Source organism: Papaver somniferum, chromosome 1 (genome assembly GCF_003573695.1).
Source record: "Papaver somniferum cultivar HN1 chromosome 1, ASM357369v1, whole genome shotgun sequence".
In the NCBI taxonomy this organism is placed as follows: Eukaryota; Viridiplantae; Streptophyta; class Magnoliopsida; order Ranunculales; family Papaveraceae; genus Papaver; species Papaver somniferum.
In genome coordinates this window covers 166,067,469-166,089,952 of record NC_039358.1, presented here as the reverse complement: position 1 = coordinate 166,089,952, position 22,484 = coordinate 166,067,469, and the positions used below count along the sequence as shown (strand labels likewise).

Sequence of the window (22,484 nt, the reverse complement as noted above, 5' to 3'; positions counted from 1 at the left end):
CCATAAAACATCTAAATAATTGTATCTTTCCAATTAAAATGCTTTCTCCCTAAACAAATTATCTTTCCCTATAACAAAAATCCATCCCAAAATGGGACGATCTTACCGTACTGATCCGACAACAATCGAATCACAACTGCTATTTCTTCACCCTTATGAATAATCAATCCATCAAATATTCAACCCATACCAAAATTCAATTTTTTTTCGATTTTTTTCACTATAAATCTTTCTCTTGAAATGTATTAGAACTTATAAGGCTATTTCTCTTTTCTGTGAATCCAAACTAGGGGCTGCTGTAAATAAGATATGTGGTAATTCAAAAAAAAAATGGAAAATGGAAAAAAGGAAAGAGTTGTGCAAGTTTTAGAAGTTAATCCAGGAAAATGTCATACTAAAAGGCAACGAAAAGCTCCAGTTTTGAAAGTTAACAACCGAAGTTTCAAAAACAAAGGCGAAACAGTTCACGAGCGCGTTGAATGGAAGAGACGTCAAATGAAGAAAACCAGGAGCAAAAGATTGTACTAGATTTTTATTGATGTTAATATTCAAGTTTTTATTATTGTCTAAGTTTATATCTTGTAAAAGAAGTGCAGTAATATTAATCAACGAAAAATATTTAGACTTTAAATTAGACTCATATTTTATATTAAGCGACACTTATTACATTTAGACTTGCATAAAATAATTTGATTTCATAACGATAACAATAACATCGAACTATATTAAATCCAAAGACATAAACCTTATAAAAAGTTCATAGCATTCAAAATACTTAAACTCTTTTCCATTTTATTCAATAAACTGAGCTTGAGCCATGATTTTCTGAAAAACAGATAAACAACAAGTTAATATAATTTTAATTAAACTATGATGCAGTTGCTCAATGAGGACAAAGGTATTAAAATACTCACCAGTTCTTCGTTGGAAAATCCAGAATTATCACGGTGAACCATCCACAAAACTTCTATATAGCGTCTGGCATCCTTATTGATGAATGAAAATATAGTCTAAGGCTCTTGTTGTTTCTTAATGTTTATTCCGCAACGCTTCAAACCTTTGATACACCATTTCCTATTGATAGTCACTGGTTTAATTTCTCGTTACAATATGTAGCCATAACCAACGTCGAATAAGAGTAACATCGTATTGTTGAAAATGGTTGTATTTATAAGGAGTGGAATTAGAGCCGTTGGATAAGAGTAGCAGTTGCGGGCTCAATCAAGACCGACCGTCTCTATGTGAGCCGAGTGTTGTCTTTGTGTAAGCTGAGTCTCGGCGCTGTTAAGGCCAAACGACCTTAGTTGATGTGCTCGGCTCTAGTTGAGACTTGAATTTGAGGGTTTTCCATTCATTTTAATTGTTTGCCAGTCCCACTATATATGGACTTATAATGGGCAAATTTGCTTGTTTGTCAGTCTCATTGGACTTGCTCTTATACATATAATTTGAGGACGACTTCAAGGCATGTGATTTGAAAATTAAGGCAAAAACTTGAATTCTAGAGTTCATGTCCCCGATCAAGAGGAATTAAGGGTTTCAAATGACTTTTAGTGTTCCTCAGCACTCACGCCTGGGTGGGTGACAAGTATCTTCCAATAAATGACTTTTATTGTCCCCGTGTGATTTTAGTGTTCCTCAGCACTCACGCCTGGGTGGGTGACGAGTATCTTCCAATCACTATGGTCTCCCATATCCCTACTTAGCAAACTGGATCATATCTGATCCGCTTTGTAAGGAAGGAAAATCACACGGAAACTCATAAATCCTGCTTTACAAATACTCAGTTTCCGTTTTTAGTAGAAATGGATACTGAGTACCCGCGACTTTTTCACGGAAACTAAGTATCCGTTTCCGGTTTTTTTAGTTTTACCCTAAAACTCTCCTTTTTCACAATCTTGTTTTACTAAAACTCTTTTTTTACCTATTATAACTCTTTTTTACCTATTATATCTACTTTTTGACCCTAAATTATCTTTTTTTTACCTATACAAATATTTCAAGGGGAAAAAAAATTGGGAAAAAAACGGATGTTGAGTTTCCGTTTGACACTATATACATGGAAACTCAGTTTCTGCGTTATGTAGGGAAGGGATAATAAGACACCATAGTGAGGATGCCTTGTGACCCATTTCCCTTCCCCAAAAGTAAGAGATAGGGAAGGGATGACATGCACCATAGTGCTTAGCCTTACATTCAATACTCGATTTTCGGACATACGGGCCACCAAGTAAGCCCTGGTAAAGTGGTGCGGATGTACATATAAATAATGTTCTAAAGAGTAGAATATGGATCAAAGAGGATAATGGGTTTTGGCGGGACATGATATCATGGCCGGCCACCATTGTCGGTCTCCACTTTTTATTTTTATTTTATTTTATAAATTAAATCAGGATTATTTGGTTTTTGGTACTTATATTTTGTCCAATGTGAGTGTTTAGTTTAACTTTTGTCCAACTTAATAGTTGGTACATGGACTTCACGTTGACCATCATTTACTCTGTTTAGTCAAATTTGCAGTTAATTAATTATGTAAAAACGAAAATATATTTCACTTTAATGACAATGACTAACCAATTCCTTAACATATTATATCGAGTTACACGGTCAAACCAGGGTCTCACCGACGTAAACTAATGAGCTTTGTTTTTTAGGAACTCCATCTTTTTTCTATCAATAGCGTCGTCTTGGTTGCCACCTCTCTATTATATTTCTTCTCCGTTGTAGATTTTTTTTTTTTTTTTTTATTTTTCTTTCTTTTTGTAGAGATTAGGGTGTTATTGTAGGACCCCTAAGCTAGCGCTGACTAATCCAAAAAATTAATTATAAAAGAGGCACTAAGAATCTAAAACATCTAATTAAAAAATAAGAAAGAACTTCTAAACAAAGTTTAACTCGAACCTATACCCTCTCTGAAATAAATACAAGAATTCCCCTCAAGTGATACATATTTAATAGTGAGTTGATTTACAAACAGAATATAAACAAAAAATAACATAGCGGAAGCTAACCAACTAACGAAACCAACTCCTCGAAGCTTTCGTCGTCACGTGCACATCTTGATCTGTCTATCAAACTGAAAGTGGGAATTGAGTGAGCACATCATCCCAAAGGGTGCCCAGACAATGCAGGGTTTACCGAAAACCGATAAAACATATTAAAATAATAACTGTACCGAAATATAAACTTCTACCAACCAATAAACCGGCACATATTCACAACATAAATAATAGTTGAGCGACGTCTTCCTTTGGAGTGGCAAGACTTTTGCGGATTCTTCAATGATCATTAAAGCGCCCTGAGGTTTCCGTCCTCAAGTTATAAACGATAAGTACCTTACAAGTGCCTTATTCTACGCGCACTCTACATAACAAGTATCCAAAGAAACTAATGGTAACAACATTATATCCGATCGAAGTGCTTACACAGTGAAGTGCTCAGTCAGCCCACGCGTAAATCCAACAATCATATATAATATTCTCAACATCATTCTCTCTAAACACCAAAACATAATATAATAACTTTTGAAAGTAATTTAAAAAAAAAAAACAAAATCCACGTATGAGACATGCGTTGCCCGAACAGAAACATGGAAAATAATATTCAGTGACACGAGTATACACCTAATAGTTTATTAGTGGCAACAATTTTCACTCCTTTGGCGCATAAATATAGATATAACTTTTGGGACACACATCTCACACCAATCAAAAGGAAACCTTCTCCCTTTCATGCTAACAATAAGTAAAGATTGTAACCACTTTCCAGTCAATAAAAAGAACACTTTTTTGAAAGTAAGTAAATACTCCCAAAACACAGATATTAGTTGTTTCTAAAGATCCAAGCCCATCCCAAAATATAAAGAGAAAACTAGTTTGTATTACACACAAATAATACGTGCATACACATATCATATAGTAGCAAAGATATGCATGTATATCGTAAGTTATAGATTTGTAAAACAATAATGAATATAAGAGAATTCATTATCGATTCCCACCTCTTTTGATGAAAAGCCTCGCCTACCTCGAGATCCGAAATCTACATGATCATCTTTTGAATCGTTCGTTATTAATACAGAGTAACTGTTAATCACACAAGCACTCTAAGAGATTAGCCAAAAGACTCATACAAGGCTCATAACACAATCTCATACAATTCTCTAATTATAAGCTAAGTGAACTATGTAATGGTTCTAAGCCCATCTATGGTTCTACACATTTTCATTATCTATCTTTAGCATACAAACGTTTACTAATCCAAGTAGAATGGTTCTATAGTCCATTACATATGTCTTATGAATATCTACAACTTTGTAGAAGGAACCAAAGCTAATTCAGACCATAAAGGTCCAAGTTATCAAAATAGGGAAACTAGCCCTAAGTCTAAAACACGAAACCGGCCCATTAAGCTAAGGCCCGGTCCAACAGAGTCAACTAACGGTCAGTAAGAGTCAAATGGTCAACTAATAGTCAACATTTAAGGTCAGGTCAAGGTCCAGTCAAAGGCCAAGGTCAACAGTCAACTGGTCAAGGTAGGAAACTCGGTGAGTCAACACCGATTCAACTCAGTTAGAAATACTAAGTCACTAAACAGATTGAGTCAGCTAGACTGACTGGGATGACTAAGAGGTTTAAAAACAAGATACAAGAATTCATACAATCATTACCACTACTATTAACTCTAACGGTACAACTCAAGCAGAAAACAACTTCTAAACTGAAACACACACTAACCCCTTTAACTCAGAATAACACTACGTCTTCAACCCAACAACACAGTCACTTCAGCTTCATCAGATATTCATCAGTTACAGTTGTAACTCCAACTTCATTTCACAACACCAGCAAACTCAAGCAACTAATCTTCCCTCGACTGCAAGACTATTTCTCCATATTGGCTTACCATCTGCACATTAAACTTTAGTATCCACCCACTCCTCAGCAAGACATAGTGACCTCAGTTACATATCCATTCAAACACCAACATAAACAGCATTACACATCTTAACTGAAATCTTCAGAATCCATACATCATCATATCACATGTAATTCATTCACAAACCACACCTCAATATCTCCACCAACTATTCTACACAACAACGACAACCACATCTTCTTTTGTTCTTCATCTACAACAATCACACTACTACACAACTCCCTGCATTCTTTGTGACATTCACTAACAAAAACTCCATTAGCATATGCAACTTATGTTCATTACAACCAACAAAGCAATACCACCAACAGAAACTCCATTTCTCAATTTCACCACTTCATCGACATCATACACTTCTTCATATATCCTTGTTCTCAACTGATGTTCATTAACGTAATTCTTCTTCCAGAGACCCAAATTAACAGCAACCATATTCTAAGTACAAAACAAGAACTCTAGGTCACTGGTTTATCCTAACAACTTCCAATCTTAATTCATGTTCAACAACTAAACACAATAATTTATCTACAGAGAAATAACTAAATATACACAAATTCAACTCAAAAGAATATGATTCAGTTCAAAAGACAGAGAAGATATTACCTTAATTCTCCAATTCTCAATTAAAGTTCTTGTTTGAAACTAAATCTTCAAATTCAATTCACAACCTCTTTCTTCACATCACGTTCTTCAAAACCCATCCTTGAATTTCATCTTAATCATCACTAAAACGAATCCCTAGTTCCTAATTTCTATTCACAGAAACCGTAACTCTTAAATCCAACCAATCTTCACTGCTAGCACGACTCGGATTCATCAAAACTCTAATTCACGTCAAAACCATATATAATCATCTCCTTAAACTCTCAATTTCAACTTCGAATTCTTCATAACATCAATCAACCCTATAAACCCTATTTCTGATTATGACAGCATCATCTCCTTCTTTTCCAGAAATTAATAAACATCAACAGAACCACCACAATCAATTCTTATTGATTCCCCTAAGTTTCTGATCTCAAAATCAAATAATCTTCCCACAAAAACACGAACTGAGAAGAACAGGGGAAAGAGAAGAAGGAAGAAGAAGAATAAGAGAAAATGGTTTCTCTTCGATCGGTTTTGTTGATAAGACCAACAAATTTACTAAGGCACCCACGAAAAAGGATGAGGGCTGCCAAGGCGGTTTAAGTGCAAAGTTACTATTTTAGAGATTTTGATGAAACAAGAGGGCAAACACTTTTTTTTTTTTTTGGATACATTGAAAAAAAAGGTATTTACAGAGTAATTACAATGGTCAAAAGACCTTCAAACTGATGTTATGTAATTGTTGTTATGGTACAATTTGTGTTCAGTTAGGGTTTAAACTCTTCTTTGGGTTTCAATTTGGGTTCATAATAGTTACAATTCAATAAGGGTTTCAGTTAGGATTTTATTAGCGTTTCAATTGCAGATTTTGAAGGAGAAGAAATATTCACTAATCTAACTTGGGTTTGAGAAGGGTATACTTGTTATTTATTTATGTATTCCCAATTTCAATGGCAGAGAATGTTGAATCTTGTTCATCTACCGAATCTTGAATCTTGATGATCAATTATTGATGATAACCTAGTTATTTATCTTTTTATTTTGTTTTGCAATTTTGTTAGGATTTCACTCAGTTTCCTCAAATGGGCTATGTTTTTCCTATTTTTCTCTCTAGTGGTCGCTAGTGCAGAGAGGTTTGCATTCAAAGTGGTTGCATTAGTTCTTGTAAATATATCTGGGTTCTTCGGTTTGTAATCAAATTGAATAATTGGGTTGGGGTTTCGATTTAGGGAAGAACATTGATAAGAGTTCTCCCTTTAAATTGCTAACGGCCATATTAACGGTTTTAACTGAATGGATTATATTATTTTTTAAATAATTACTAAACAAAAGTCAAGACTTAACGGTCAAGCAGGTCAACGTCATTTCCAAGTATCAACCACTAAGTTGGACAAAAGTTAGACAAAATACTAAGATTGAAAAAAATGTTAGTACTAAAAACCAAATAACCCATCAAAATATATTATATTTTTTTACTATTTGATAAAGAGTACTTTTAAAAGAAACAAGTCGGAATCCTAACAACAAGTTGAGTTCCAACAACGTGCTATATTAGTTGAACAAGTTGTCGTGCTAGTCTACCAACGAGCCTCATGAGGAACCAGCTAAGGAGCCAAAGCAAATAGGGGGGATGATTATGTCGCAATAGGGCAAGCTAACTCTACCTTCCATGTCAAATTCTGCAGTATTGATTTATCGGGGACAATATTGCGCTATCGGGGACTCGAACCTAGGATCTCCTAGAGCGCATCAAACCTTTGAGGAATGGAGATGACCAGCTGAGGTAGCTACCCGCTTATTTTATTATTATTAATTACTTTATTAAGGACGTCCTCTTTGAAGCAAACTCTTTGATGTTCCATATCTTATCAAATCTTGCTCCACATACCATATGGTTTACAAAGCAAATGGTCTCACTACCATTAAATCTTACCCCATATAATATATTAAAATATTATTAATTTAATATTTCCAAATATTGGTCTTAAAAATAAAATTGAGTGTTTCGGACAAAATCAAATTCTTCTGAAATATACCAAAATATGCTCTCAAGACCAACGAAATATAAGATCACTAAGAATTTTCCGCGCACCACCCGACCATCATGGTCGGTCCCTCATTCACCATCAGGTCGGTCCTTATCCACCTTGGTCGGTCACCTTTGCACCATCTTGGACGATCCTCTTTGCACTATTAGTTGGTTCTCTTTCCACCATATTTCTTTGAGAGCATAATTTTAATTAGGTTTAAACACCAATTAATCATTTCTACATCAAATCCTCCACAGTCGACTTTGGTGAATCCTCTGCATAGTACTTGGGCATAGCACAGACGGTCTTATCACCACCAAGTCTGATCCCGTCTACCTATTGTCTATCCTCTCACAACCGCTCCTTGGTCCATCACTCACCAAATTAGGTTTTATACTTGGTGCCAGAGCGTAATTCTAATTAGGTCTGTGTACCAGTAACTTTATATTGATCCAGCTAGCAATATCTTAATTAATGATATTTGGTCTTGTTACATATATTTTATCCATAATCAATTGGTCCAACCACCAATATTTAATTACTCTTCGAAGCAACATTTATATCGATTCAACTATCAATTGCTCTGAGAAACAATATTTCATACTGATCCAACTTTCAATATTCCATTGGTCTATCAACCAATATCTCATTGATATGTCTACCAATATTTAAATATCATGATAACCTCCTTTGTCATTTGGATTACTCATGACATGGTGGATCGAGGATGAACTTTTCATAATTACTTAGCGTTACCCATCCTCATATTATTTCCCGTCAAATGCTTGACACATCAAAATATATGTTGATCTATGATCAATCCAGTAATCTCACCAGACCTATGTTCATCAATCAAAACCATTTGAATATAATTGCTGCCTTAGCTGACACAATGATATGTCACGATCATCAATAATCAATCAGAATCAATATTTATGGTCTGCAAAGCATCATTGTTGTCTTAGTAGGCACCTTGTGCTTCATTCATCATAATAATGAGTCACATATTATGTTGTATTCATCACTGAGAATCATACTCGACTCATCGATATACTAAGACTCACGGTCTGGTTATGTCAATAATTGACCAAATAAACATATGTCTGCAAAGCAGACTTCACATGAGACACCAATCTTGTCACATGGGGGCATATTCACTAGGGTTTTGGTCTGGCGGCCTACATCACGTGTGATGTAGCAATACATCCACGATAACAAAGTGAGTAAGTCGTGCTGGCAGTTGAAGGAGTAAATAGAGCGGTGTTTTGAAAATTAACCAAGTCTCACTAACAAACCGGAACTGGTTCAACCACAATTTCCCACTTTCCTACTCTTCCACCCCTATTCAATCGTCATCACTTACTAGAGGTCAATGTGTTAACTACCTATGTTACAAATAGGTTCCTCAACTTCTGATATGGACAACTTAACTAGAATTGAATTCATATTATCAGACATCAGTCATCCAACAGCTATATCAATTACACAAAGGATTTCTCTCGGTCTAACACAAAGGAATCATCTTCAAAGTAGTTCAACTCATCATCCACAATCAATTATGATTGATCTCAACACATTCTCGGCTTCCCTCCATACATATCAACCATTTTCCTTCTTTTGTGACCGAATTGAATCTGGAACAACCATTTCTTGGTTTAATCCAGAGTCCTACATATGACTACTCACATCATTGGATCACGAATCGGGATCCCTGGTAAAAAATCTAAAGACCGAGTTAAAATTATTTATTTTGCTTATATTAGTAAAATCACCATTCAGTGCTTACTGGGGAACATGACTGTCTCACACTAAGCAGGGGACTTCATGTTGATGGTGGATTTTTGACGAAGGATAAAAATTGTAAATTCATAGTTTTGTATATCTTTGACTTGGCTTCAGAAGTATATGAAATTCATATTTTATATTTTAGAAGACGAAATTCTTGCTATAAGGATTTTCGACCAATCAACAAACTACTTTAAACAATAAATATGTAACGACAATATTAAAGTCTCTCAGCTGAGCTTATAGTATTCTATATATTTTATCATTTGTACCGTGCAACTCGGTATCACTTCTGTATAAAATCGTGAATGATTGGACGGCTCCTAGATGGATTGACTACTAGTATATAACAATAATGTTTTCAAGATATCATTGGTGTTGGTAGCATTTTTCCCCTCCATGGGTTCCCTGACTATACATAATAAATATTCAGAACCGGCACAATACTACTACCATCCTGTACCTTGTAATGCTCTTAGATATATTGCCTACCAGCATAAACCGACTTATAAATAAATTCTAGTGTTATATTCATCTACTGAATTCCTAGAAAATATTTTATTACTTCAATCCATAGATTTTATTAGTTGGATCCTATAAATTAGTAATGAATATTCGCCTTTCAGGTGTACATGCCAACACCTAGTAAACCCCGAGAAAATGACGTTGGTGTATATATCAAAATGCTCTAAATAGAAAAATATCAAAAAGGATTAATGGAAGAAAGATGGATAGTAAAATATAGGGGGATTTGTAAATAGTTATTTCGCATTGCCCCCCTTTTTAATTGATAATAGGTGAAACCCCCTATCTGTTATAAAGGTCGTCATCATCCAGTTAAAGTTACACGTGCAGTATCCAAGATCACTTAGTTAAATCCAATATATTCAGATCTTAATTCTTCCAAGTATGAAACATGTTATTTATCTTTCAACATACGAATTCTACAAGAAATGAGTCTTGTAATTGATCTTAATTATATGGATGTATTTACTAGAATTGAATTCGTATTACTTGTGTAAATCCTATTACAAAGATAAACATTATAATGCGAAAAAGGAAAAATACAAGACACCATAAGTTTTATTAACATGGAAACCGCAACTGCGGAAAAATCCCAGAACCTCGTCCATATTTGAACACCAAATTGTACTAATCCTCTACAGATACTAGCCTATTATCAGACTTCGGACTAGAATGTAGTTGAGATCGAATTTACCGTCCAATCAATTCAATTACAGTCGCACTCCTTATGTGTCTTAAACCTCGCAAGGCTCTACGCAATTGATTCCCTTAGCTGACGTGTTTACAACCTAAGATTTGTTTCAACCTAAGTGAAGACTTTTAATACCAATATGCCTCTAATAAGTCTATTGGATTTCTCTTTAGATCAAAGATCAAGGCTTTTGTTTGTAATAGACAAAGCTAGCAAACTTCACAAATCTGGAACACTTACATTCAGTTAGCTGAGAAGTATGGATTCTTAACCACCTCTCTAGAACAATTGTGAACTACTCAATTAAGAGTAGTTTTCAGATATCTATTTTGAGGAATAACAAAGTCTGAGACGAAGAGAACTTTGTGATTTCTATTTATCTTGCCTGAAAGAGATTACTAAAAATTCGATAACAAAAAAGCAAGATCAGGATACACGAACTATCAAGGTAAAGATAGTCGAACCTGGGTTCACGAATACTCGAGTGGAGTATTTAAATCGTAGACCTAATTATGTTTCTTAGAGGAAATCTAGGTCTGTAGAGGATGACGCTAGAAATCAACTAGGACACAAAGTGTCAGAAATTAAATCTCCCATTTGAATAAGTTTTTCCATTAATAGATGTTCAAGACTGAGGATTGCTTAGAATTCAAGCTAAGATAACTTGAGATTCAAGCAAACACTTTCTTTGTATAGATAAAACTCTAATTAGGGATTCAAGTAAGCATGTGAGAAGTTTGTCTTGAAATCACCTAGAAGAATATACACGGTGGTCTGGGTACATGAACCGTGTATAATGATAGTTCTTGGAAAATATGCCTTGTGAACTAATAAGTAATATTGTGTTCATTTAAACACTTGATACTTTAATCAAGATGCACATACACAAGGTGTTTTAATGATCAGTGATGTCTTGAGGTGTTTATGAGAGTCATAGAAATTCTAAACATATTTGAAAAATGAGTCTCCATCTGCTAAATTTTCTCTGGGACCGTTGGTAAAATTTTTCGTGAACTGTTAGGAAATTCATGAATTCAGGATGCTACGGTTAGTGAAATATTAAGCGACTCGTAAACTCAGATGTCAATGGTTCATGAAATGGGTTCGCCAACCGTTGTCTTTTCACCAGTTCCAGATCTGAACAGTTCGTGAACCGGGTCGGTGGACTGTCCTATTCTGAACTTTACGGTTTGTGAACTGGTTCGCCAACCTTCAAGTATTTAAGAAACTTAGATATCCATGGTTTGCGAGATAGTTCGCTAACCTACCCTGATTCCAAATTATAGTAGTTGTGAATTTCTCTCTTGATGCCTGAAACGTTCCCATTTGCCATAGATATAAATATCATTGCTTGAGCAATTTTCAAATGATCCAAAATATTAGTTCTTGAAAATAAATTGTTTCGACCTAAGTCTCCAAAGGATCAATGAACATCCATTGCTTGAATCAGATTTCGAGATGTTTAACAAGACAAGCTTGACTTCAAATTTCTTATTTACAATAAATCTACTAGAAGTCATACGACATAGCCTCAAATAGGTAGAATAATAAAGCTTATGAGTAAAATAGAATGGTTAAGTCTTCACATACCTTGTTGATGAAGTTCTCCAAATGTCTTCGTCGATCTTCAGTATTCGAGGGTTATTAATTGATGTCTGATACTCAACTACCAATTTATATTCCTAGTCCAAGACTAGACTTAGTATATTAAAGATTAATATATAGTTTTGTTCATCTTACCGTTTATCGGTGAAAACTGTTTCTGCGGTTTTTGGTAAATTGGGGTGTGTGGATGAGAAACGAATCTAAACCCTAAACAAATGCACTGCACGGGAGTGCTTTCTGATTCGAGAGATCAATCTATAAAATTCTGGCCTAAACCAAGAAATGGCCGTTCCAGACTTGCTTCGGTCACAAAGTGAAGGAGATGGGATTGATCTTAGGGAGGGAAGCGAAGAAGGTGTTGAGATTGTGAAGGTGTTGGTTGTTTATGACTTGTATCAGAATATCGAGCTGTCTTGCAATAATGTAAGCAATCAGCTCTGGGTGTTTTCTAGATATCAACACTTGATTTTCTGTCTCTCTTGGAAATAAGGAGGAGAACCTATTTATACAAGTCATTGAGCACAACCTTCGTCTCTCGTACGAAGTGGAGGAAGTGGAGTGATGGAATAGTGGGGCCGTGTTAGTGTCACACGATCAATCTTTGCCCTCTTTTCCCATCATCGCTAACTGACCATGCCTCCTGACACGTTCTTGTAATGGCGCGTTTCGCGCTGCACGCTGTAAACCGCCAGACCAATACCCGAGTAAGTATCCCCCAGTTTGTGACATGTTTGATGTCTCGACTGAGTGGATCGTGGGACCCACTGTAGGAAGTAGCATGTGATGCTAAAATAACTAAGGAATTGATATTTATGAAATATCGTGTATGCTCGATGCATGTAATGCATCGCAGAAATTCAACATGTATGAAGCATCGATGTTTTAAAGCCTGACTGAATAAGTCGTGGACCATGCGTCTTAAAATAGCACCACGTCCAACCATATTCGAATGATCGTTTGGAGGCTGCATGGGCAAGCTATATCCTGGCCGATCACTCCCGTGGAAGAGTGGCGGATGACGATCATCGGGATGCCTTACTGGTCGTCTAGCTTTCAACCCAGGTTGTCCGACCAAGCTAGCAAATTTGGACGGACGAGATGGTTTAAGACTCTCATCTGCGACCGTTGATGGATTTTTAGGGTATTAGGAGGTGCACGAGCATCACTCCTATACTTGAACGAATCCGAGATTGGGCGCAAGTTTTGGTGGGGTCGACCAGGCATGCGTGTAGAAGGCCTGCCGGTGTATATGCCCATACCTCTTTGTTTCATGGAGGTGCGATCTAGGCCACTCAATTTGACCGGCAAAGGTAAGTGGTCGAGATCGATTTGCGGTAGAAATCTATTGTCGCAAAGGATTTGGAATCCGCTCATCATGCCACTTTTGGGCGCATGTTTCGAGGTCGTCAAGTCCTAGTCTGCCTAGGCCGACCAGCTCCACGCAAAGGTGGGCCCACAATGATCATGTTGACATGCTTGGGACCTTTTAAGTCTATATCTACACCCTCCATCCGAGCTGGCGAAGATGGATGACCGTGATCAATCGGCGACACATATGCCATGCCGCAAACCCTAATTAGGGTTTTGGGTCGGTCACGCGCGTGCAACTTTAGCCGATCGGTTTGGAAGGCTATGCTCCTCCTTTGGGGAGGCCGACCATGTGGGGCCCACGCTGGGCCGATGGTGAGCATATCCGTACCTGTCTGATGATCCTAGGTGTGATCTAAGCTATCCAAACATGCTGGCGAAGTTGGATGGTCGTGATCGATTTAAGACACTAGTGGACTTTCCGTGGCCTTTAAAGCATCACGCCAGCCATGTTTCGAGCAAACGTTCATTTCTCCATGGCTTGGTCGTGAGAAAACCGATCGGACGGGATAGAGTAGGCCCGCCAATGTGCGTGTTGGCGCCTCCTCCATCTTTCATGGTGCGATCTAAGCCGTCCAATCAGGCTAGTGAAGTTGCACGGTCACGATCGTTTTGAGACTGTCTTAAGCAGTCTTGCTCGTTCGAGATTCTTCCAAAGAAGCGCGTCCACCCTTCTTTAGGGCCGGCGTTTTGGCACGCTGGGAAGTGAATTATAATGTTCGACCGGCTAGGGCATAAATAGGCCCGTTGGTGATCATTAAGGTGATAGCCTGCTCCTGCTCGGGTTCGTCTAGGCTGGTTAGATCATGCGGTCAACCTGTGTGGTCGTGATCATTTGTGAGATTGATACGGTCAGTCCAGATTAAATATGCTCAATCGGGATAATATAGCACACCGAGAGATGTTGCCTGTACGGGTATTTCGTGTATGCCTCATTATTGATACTTGGATATTCATGTTACTCTATTAAGAGAAACACTCAGTCATCATGCCGCATCAATAGTGAGAGTTCCAAGGAATAGCACAGGAAATACTAGGAAAACCATGCATTAATCAATAATGCTAAAAATTCACAGAATATTCGGGATTGTTGCTACATGCTCTGTTCTAGGTGAATTTGTGTATTTAATTCAAAGAATATTTTGGATTGTTGCCACATGCTCCATTCTAGGTGAATTAATAAATCGAAGAGGTACTCATCACTTATCAAATAACTTTATCCTCTGCAGGATGTCAGCACACGGCTTTATCCTTTGCAGGATGTCAGCACGTTAAATTTGGTTTTACAATTTTAGCCCTGAACTAAAATCCACCATCAACATTAAGTCCCCTGCCTAGCACATAATGGTTGCATTATTGTGGGGTACGCATTAGATGGTGACAAATAAATATAAAACTTATAAGACAAAGTTAGATGTTACCAGAAGAGATAGGTCGGCCTGTCTTTGAAACATGTCACGTTCAAGAGGCATCCAAGTGAGCGTTCCCCTAGCATGATGTCGGTTGGCCCCGGGTAGATTAGGCATGTGTTTGGTTGTGATCTCAGACTATCCATGACGATGCCATAATCCTCGACTCTGATGTGGACGATCCCTATCATGAGGAATATCCTTACAAGGCTGCTGAAGAAATTTCTGAAAAATATGTTAAAGCAGCTCCCAAATAGAACGTTGATGTAGCTTCCGGCAAGATGTTGAAGCAACTTCTGAAGAAAACGTTAAGGTGGCTACTGGAGAGAGCGCTGAAGCGGGTCCCGGAGAGCGTTGAAGCAGTTTCCTCCGGAGAGCATTGAAACGCCTTCTTCTGGAGAGAGAGCATTGAAGCGGCTTCTGCGGGAGGGAGCGTTGAAGCGTCTTTTGATGGAGGGAGCGTTGAAGCGGCCTCTTCTTAAAGTTTGGTTTCCCCTTGCAAATTACATGCTTCTTGATTGACCATCTCTCTTGTGTTGAAGATATTCTTGACTGACGGCGAAGGAATTTCATGCTGAGCCTCAGTCCCCAAGCGTGGTCTACGTGGCTCTATCTTGTATGCCTGATGGGCCTTTGTACGTAGTGGTCGTTGATATGGTGAAGCTCTGGATGGTATAAATCGACGAGCAACAACGGTTTTTGGCAGCAGCTGTGATCAGAAGAGACTGGCAGGGAGAGGCGTGGTGGCAACTTTTATGAACTTGGCACTCTTCATACAATGGTAGAGATCGTCTCGTTATTAGAGGGATAAGATGGAACCGATGGCTTTCTTGATGTTTCTTCATGGAATAGAGAAGAGGGAGACAGTCTCCTGCCCACGAGTATCCAGAGATTTCGACTTGATAGATGTTGTCACGCTAGGTTCATGAGGCCGTCTTTACGTATGCTCTCTTGAGTATATCCTGGTATTTGGACATCTTGGAATCATAATGATAGCATGCTTGTATCTCTCTAAATTCACCATCTTTGAGATGGGCAGTGCTAAGCAGTCCCCAGTCATACTCCTTTGGTAACGCAACTACTACTTCTATGGGAGACAAATTCTGAAAGCGTCTCTCATTGACGTAGTTACCGTCGATCCAGATATGGAATATCTTGGACATTGTTTCACCGTTGTGGCAGTCGTGCATATGGTATTGGAGTTTGGAGTTGGTGATTTTGGACGTGCAGGATGTTGTATCTCGGTGGTTTTTCTCTTGCTGCTTCAGCAAAACTGCTTACAGAAGGCTGAAGCTTGCATTGCTTGTTGGTGAGATGTATGTTTCTACGAACATCATGAGGCTCTTTATTACGTGAAGGCTTGTTCTTTCTAGCAGGGAAGGTGCTGTTGCAACCTGAGCGTTTAGTAACTTCATGGTGTTCAGAGGGTGTCTGAAAGCACATGCTCTTCGACAAAGCACGATTGACAGGTACCATATTGATGCTCAATTACACCACTTATTGTTCAATCACACTTGGATTGTGACCCTTCAGTGCCCGAATTCGGGACCTGTTGACATAATCATTTGGATGTTCGCTGTTTCGCTGAAGCATTCCTCTTAAGTCTGACAGAGTGATTCACCCAAGATGCAGATTCTTTCTCGACATGATGATTTGATACCTTCTCGAGGCTGCTCCCTTGAGCTGTCGGCTCCAGTAGATCTAAAGATGTCCCGGGCTCGCTCTTCGTCCGACTGACATAATAGGCGAACCCTTTATGATGATTTGAAGATGACAATATTCGTTGAACCTTCCGAAACGCTTCCTGTTGTAGTGTGGTCCATGCGAAGCTTTCTCCTTTGTTCAGCAAGGGAGTGAATGAAGCAACAAGCTGGGCCAAACCAGGTATAAAACGTCGAATGTAGTTCACCTTGACCATGAAGCTTTGGATCTCCTTCACAGTTCGCGACAGCGGCGTCGTGAGGATAACTTGAGTCTTGGATGGTTCCACCTTGATCCCCTCAGCAGTTACCTGGAACCCCAGAAACTTGCAAACGCCGAAAGCGCATTTCAAAGGATTCATCTTCAATTTATATTCACGGCACCTTTCGAACACTTGTCGTAGGACTCCTGTGTGATCTGCCCGAGCTTTCGATTTGACGACTATATCATCTACATAGTCTTCGACTTGCTTATACATCATGTCGTGGAAGATTGCCGTCATAGCGCGTTGATACGTTGCACCAGCATTCTTGAAACCAAATGGCATTACAGTATAATAAAAATTTCCGAGAGGAGTTCGAAAAGCTGTCTTACTTGCGTCATGCTCGTACATCCTTATCATATTGTACCCGCTATATCCATCCATGAAGGAGAACATGCCGTGTCCGCTGGTGGCATCTACTAACATGTCAATGTTAGGTAGAGGAAAATCGTCTTTTGGGCAGCATCTGTTCAAGTCTCTGAAATCTACGCAACACTTGATTTGTCTGTTTTTCTTGAAGCTTCTGAATCTCAGTCTTGATTTGATCTTCTACCTCGTGCCTGAATTGTCTCGGAGATTGCTTGATTGGCTTGGATCCAGGTATGACATGTAGATGATGGGTAACCAATTTTTCATCTAAACCAGGAATTTCGTCATACGTCCAAGCGAATATGTCTTGGTATTCTTTGATAAGTTGCACGAGCTTCGTGCGCTCATCCGTGGACAAAGTTGAACTGATGGAGATAGGCCTGGGAGATTATTCATTCCCAATATTAACGACTTCGAGTTCATCAGTCGTGGAATTGGTGCCGTCCTGCAGCTGTCGCGGAGCATCCAGTACCTCTTCCTGTAGCTTGTCATTTTTGTAGCACTCCATTGGGAGGAGAGACTGGGCATCAGTCTCCCCTGCTAATTGCTAACAACGGCGTCGGTAGACGGTTTTGCCTTTCTGATCACGACTTGCCACAAAGATTCACTCCCTCTTAGTGTGAACGTGGGAACGCCTTGTCAGCAAAGATGCATCGTGGGGTTTAGCCCTCAATGATGCAAGTCGGTCCTCCTCTTGGATTGACGCCCACGTGGGGAGTGGGATGCAATGAACTTTGTTCGCTTCTTCCCGCGAAGCTTCTCTTGGTTCAAATAATTCCACTCCACATATCGGTGTGTAAGGAGACAACGATGCAGGAATACGAACGACTTCTTTATTCAGTATAGTCTTCAGGCACTGGTGATACGTCGAAGGGACAATCCTATTGTCATGGATCCATGGTCTCCCCAGTATCATATGGTAGTCCGGGTCCTTGTCCATGACTTCAAAATTTTACCTTTGACTGAACGGGCCCTACAGATAAATTCAAATTGACATACCCGTACGTGTTGGTTTGGTTTCCTTCGAAGTCTGTCATCGTGGTAGGCCTCCGTATGATCTTGCCTGGGAGAACCTTGGACGTCCTGAGAGTCTTGAGAGTAATCACATTCGAAGACTATCCCGTGTCGATGAGAGCCCTCTTGAACTCAGAGTCCTTGATGCGTGCAGTAACATGTAGGTCCCGGTTGTGACCTTCCTCTGCCATCATGTCTTCTTCTGTAAATGTAACATTATTCACAGACATCTCTGATGTTTTTGAGGTTTCTGGGCGCAAAGGAGTTAAATGCACGTCTAGGGCTATCTGGTTGATTGCAGTAAACGTCTCCGCCCGCTGGTCCTTTGAAAGATGTAAAAGTTCGCATAAACTTTCCACTAGAGAAGCCGCTTCCTGATCCACCGGCCTATGGTTCATAGTTAAGTTATTGACCTGAGGAGGATCGTTGCAAGGATCAGTCCCCAGAGTAGAAATCTCGGTCACAGGAAAACCGCTCATATCTGACGTCATATTGATGAGGAGATCGAGTACGCCGTTTATTGCTTTTTTGATCAGGTCCATGTTCTTTGCACGAACCTCCTGCACTCGTGCCAACTCGATCAATGTTGGGATTCTTGCAGCCGCGCCGTCAGACATACCGTTGGAAAGAAGAGCATCTTCATTGGAGGAACTCTAACCGGGATCTGAAGTTGTTGGGGAAGTCCTAAGACAAACAATTTTGAAATCAGCCAAATGGGATTGGGTATTGAAGAAATTGAATTCACAACCGAGAGATTAATCTCCCACTGTGGTCGCCAATTGTTTATGGGTGAAAACTGTTTCTGCGGTTTTGGTAAATTTGGGTGTGTGGATGAGAAACGAATCTAAACCCTAAACAAATGCACTTCACGGGAGTGGTTTCTGATTTGAGAGATCAATCTATACAATTCTGGCCTAAACCAAGAAATGGTCGTTCCAGACTTGCTTCAGTCACAGAGTGAAGGAGATAGGGTTGATCTTAGGGAGGGAAGCGAAGAAGGTGTTGAGATTGTGAAGGTGTTGGTTGTTTATGACTTGTATCAGAATATCGAGCTGGCTTGCAATAATGTAAGCAATTAACTCTGGGTGTTTTTTGGATATCAACACTTGATTTTCTGTCTGTCTTGGAAATAGGGAGGAGGACCTATTTATACAAGTCATTGAGCACAACCTTCGTCTCTCGTAGGAAGTGGAATGATGGAATAGTGGGGTCGTGTTAGTGTCACACGATCAGTCTTTGCCCACTTCTCCCATCATCGCTAACCGTCCATGCCTCCTGACACGTTCTTGTAATGGCGCGTTTCGCGCTGCACGCTGTAAACCGCCAGACCAATACCCGAGTAAGTATCCCCCAGTTTGTGACATGTTTGATGTCTCGAATGAGTGGATCGTGGGACCCACTGTAGGAAGTAGCATGTGATGCTAAAATAACTAAGGATTTTATATTTATGAAATATCGTGTATGCTCGATGCATGTAATGCATCGCAGAAAATCAACATGTATGAAGCATCGATGTTTTAAAGCCTGACTAAATAAGTCACGGACCAAGCGTCTTAAAATAGCACCATGTCCAACCATCTTCGAGTGATCGTTTGGAGGCTGCATGGGCAAGCTATATCCTGGCCGATCACTCCTGTGGAAGAGTGGCGAATGGCAATCATCGGGATGCCTTACTGGTCGTCTAGCTTTCAACCTAGGTTGTCCGACCAAGCTAGAAAAGTTGGACGAACGAGATGGTTTAAGACTCTCATCTGAGACCGTTGATGGATTTTTAGGGTTTTAGGAGGTGCGCGAGCATCACTCCTATACTTGACTGAATACGAGCTTAGGCGCAAGTTTTGGTGGGGTCAACCAGGCATGCGTATAGACGGCCTGCCGGTGTACGCCCATACCTCTTTGTTTCATGGAGGTGCGATTTAGGCCACTCAATTTGACCGGCAAGGGTGAGTGGTCGAGATCGATTTGCGGCAGAAATACATTGTCGCAAAGGATTTGTAAGCCGCTCAACATGCCACTTTTGGGAGCATGTTTCGAGGTCGTCGAGTCCTAGTCTGCCTAGGCCGTGATCAAAGGTAGGCCCACATTGATCATGTTGACATGCTTGGGACCTTTTAAGTCTATATCTACACCCTCCATCCGAGCTGGAGAAGATGGATGGTCGTGATCAATCTGCGACACATATGCCATGCCGCAAACACTAATTAGGGTTTTGGGCCGGTCACGCCCGTGCAATTTTAGATGATCGGTTTGGCAGGCTATGCTCCTCCTTTGGGGAGGCCGACCATGTGGGGCCCATGCTGGGCCGATGGTGAACATATCCGTACCTGTCTGATGGTCCTAGGTGTGATCTAAGCCATGCAAACATGTTGGGGATGTTGGATGGTTGTGATCGATTTAAGATACTAGTGGACTTTCCGCGTCCTTTAAAGCATCACACCATCCATGTTTCGAGGAAACGTTCATTGCTCCATGGCTTGGTCGTGAGAAAATCGATCGGGCAAGGATAGAGTGGGCCCGCCAATGTGCGTGTTGGCGCCTCCTTCATCTTTCATGGTGCGATCTAAGCCGTCCAATCAGTCTAGTGAAGTTGGACGGTCACGATCGTTTTGAGACTGTCTTAAGCAGTCTTGCTCGTTCGAGCTTCTTCCAAAGCAGCGCGGACACCCTTCTTTAGGGCTGGCGTTTTGGAACGCTGGGAAGTGAAGTATAATGTTCGACCGACATAAATAGGCATAAATAGGCCCGTTAGTGATCATTAAGGTGATAGCCTGCTCCTGCTAGGGTTCGTCTAGGCTGGTTAGATCATGCGGTCAACCTGATTGGTCGTGATCATTTGTGAGACTGATACGGTCAGTCCAGATTAAATATGCTCAATCGGGCTAATATAAGCACACCGAGAGATGTTGCATGTACGGCTATTTCGTGCATGCCTCATTATTGATACTTGGATATTCATGTTACTCTATTAAGAGCAACACTCAGTCATCATGCCGGACCAATAGTGAGAGTTCCCGGGAACAACACAGGAAATACTAGGCAAACCATGCATTAATCAATAATGCAAAAAATTCACAGAATATTCGGGATTGTTGTTACATGCTCCGTTCTAGGTGAATTTGTGTATTTAATTCACAGAATATTTGGGATTGTTGCCACATGCTCCATTCTAGGTGAATTAATAAAGCGAAAAGGTACTCATCACTTATCAAATAGCTTTATCCTCTGCAGGATGTCAGCACATGGCTTTATCCTTTGCAGTATGTCAGCACATTAAATTTGGTTTTACAATTTTATCCCTGAACTAAAATCCACCATCAACACTTACATTGACAACAATCTTGAGATAACAAAACTTATGAGTTCGACCGAGCAATGCTCTAACAACTTAAGCTCCATACCAGTATCTGACAGGAATATAATGGCACCCTGGCCAAGTAGCCTCTGAAGTAAGACCCTCTTATCTTCGTTATAGTGATGAATCCCACATCACTAGCGGTTAGGTAATTAACTCATAGGACCCAATATCTCAGCGACGATAAGAGAAATAACAAATAAACGAATTCAAAATAAATGACCTCGAATCACGAGCTCGATGAAGTATCTGAACTGAACATCTAAACGAACTGCAAAGTTGACGAAAGCCATTAAAAAAAAGATGAACTATCAAACGACCTGAAAATATCCAAGTGTTGATGGTGGTTTTTAGCTTAGGGTTAAAATCGTAAAACTGTACATCCGACATGACGTCACTATGACCATTAGTACATTTATTGAATCAATCAGCACGCTTACGTAAGAATTACCGGGGTACCTTTTTTCTACACGGGTCATGTTCCACGGCAGAACCCTTAACATTGACTAACATCACTTAAACCCTAATTCTCATTCTACCGTGCCAAGGCATGCCAACCATGCCAGCCGCACCACTGTGCCAATGGCAAACCATGTCACCCACATCTACCGTGCCAAGGCATGCCAACCATGCCAGCCGCACCACTGTGCCAATGGAAAACCATGCCAGCCACATCTACCGCGCCAAGGCATGCCAACTATGCCAGCCACACCACTGTGCCAATAACAAACCACCCCAGCCACATCTACCACTCCAAGGCATTCCAACCATGCCAGCCGCACCACTGTGCCAATGGCAAACCACGCCAGCCACATCTACCGCATGCCAACCATGCCAGCCGCGCCAC

At 39.8% G+C, this 22,484-nt stretch overlaps 1 long non-coding RNA gene across 1 annotated transcript; it reads right to left on the bottom strand.

Moving 5' to 3' along the window:
* Positions 1-4,653: 4,653 nt before the first annotated feature.
* LOC113333860 lies at positions 4,654-6,165 on the bottom strand. Its single transcript, XR_003352401.1, has 2 exons — positions 5,542-6,165; positions 4,654-5,373 (listed from the first exon to the last, which is right to left on the bottom strand). It is a non-coding gene; the product is annotated as an uncharacterized LOC113333860 (long non-coding RNA).
* Between the last annotated feature and the right edge of the window lie 16,319 nt (positions 6,166-22,484).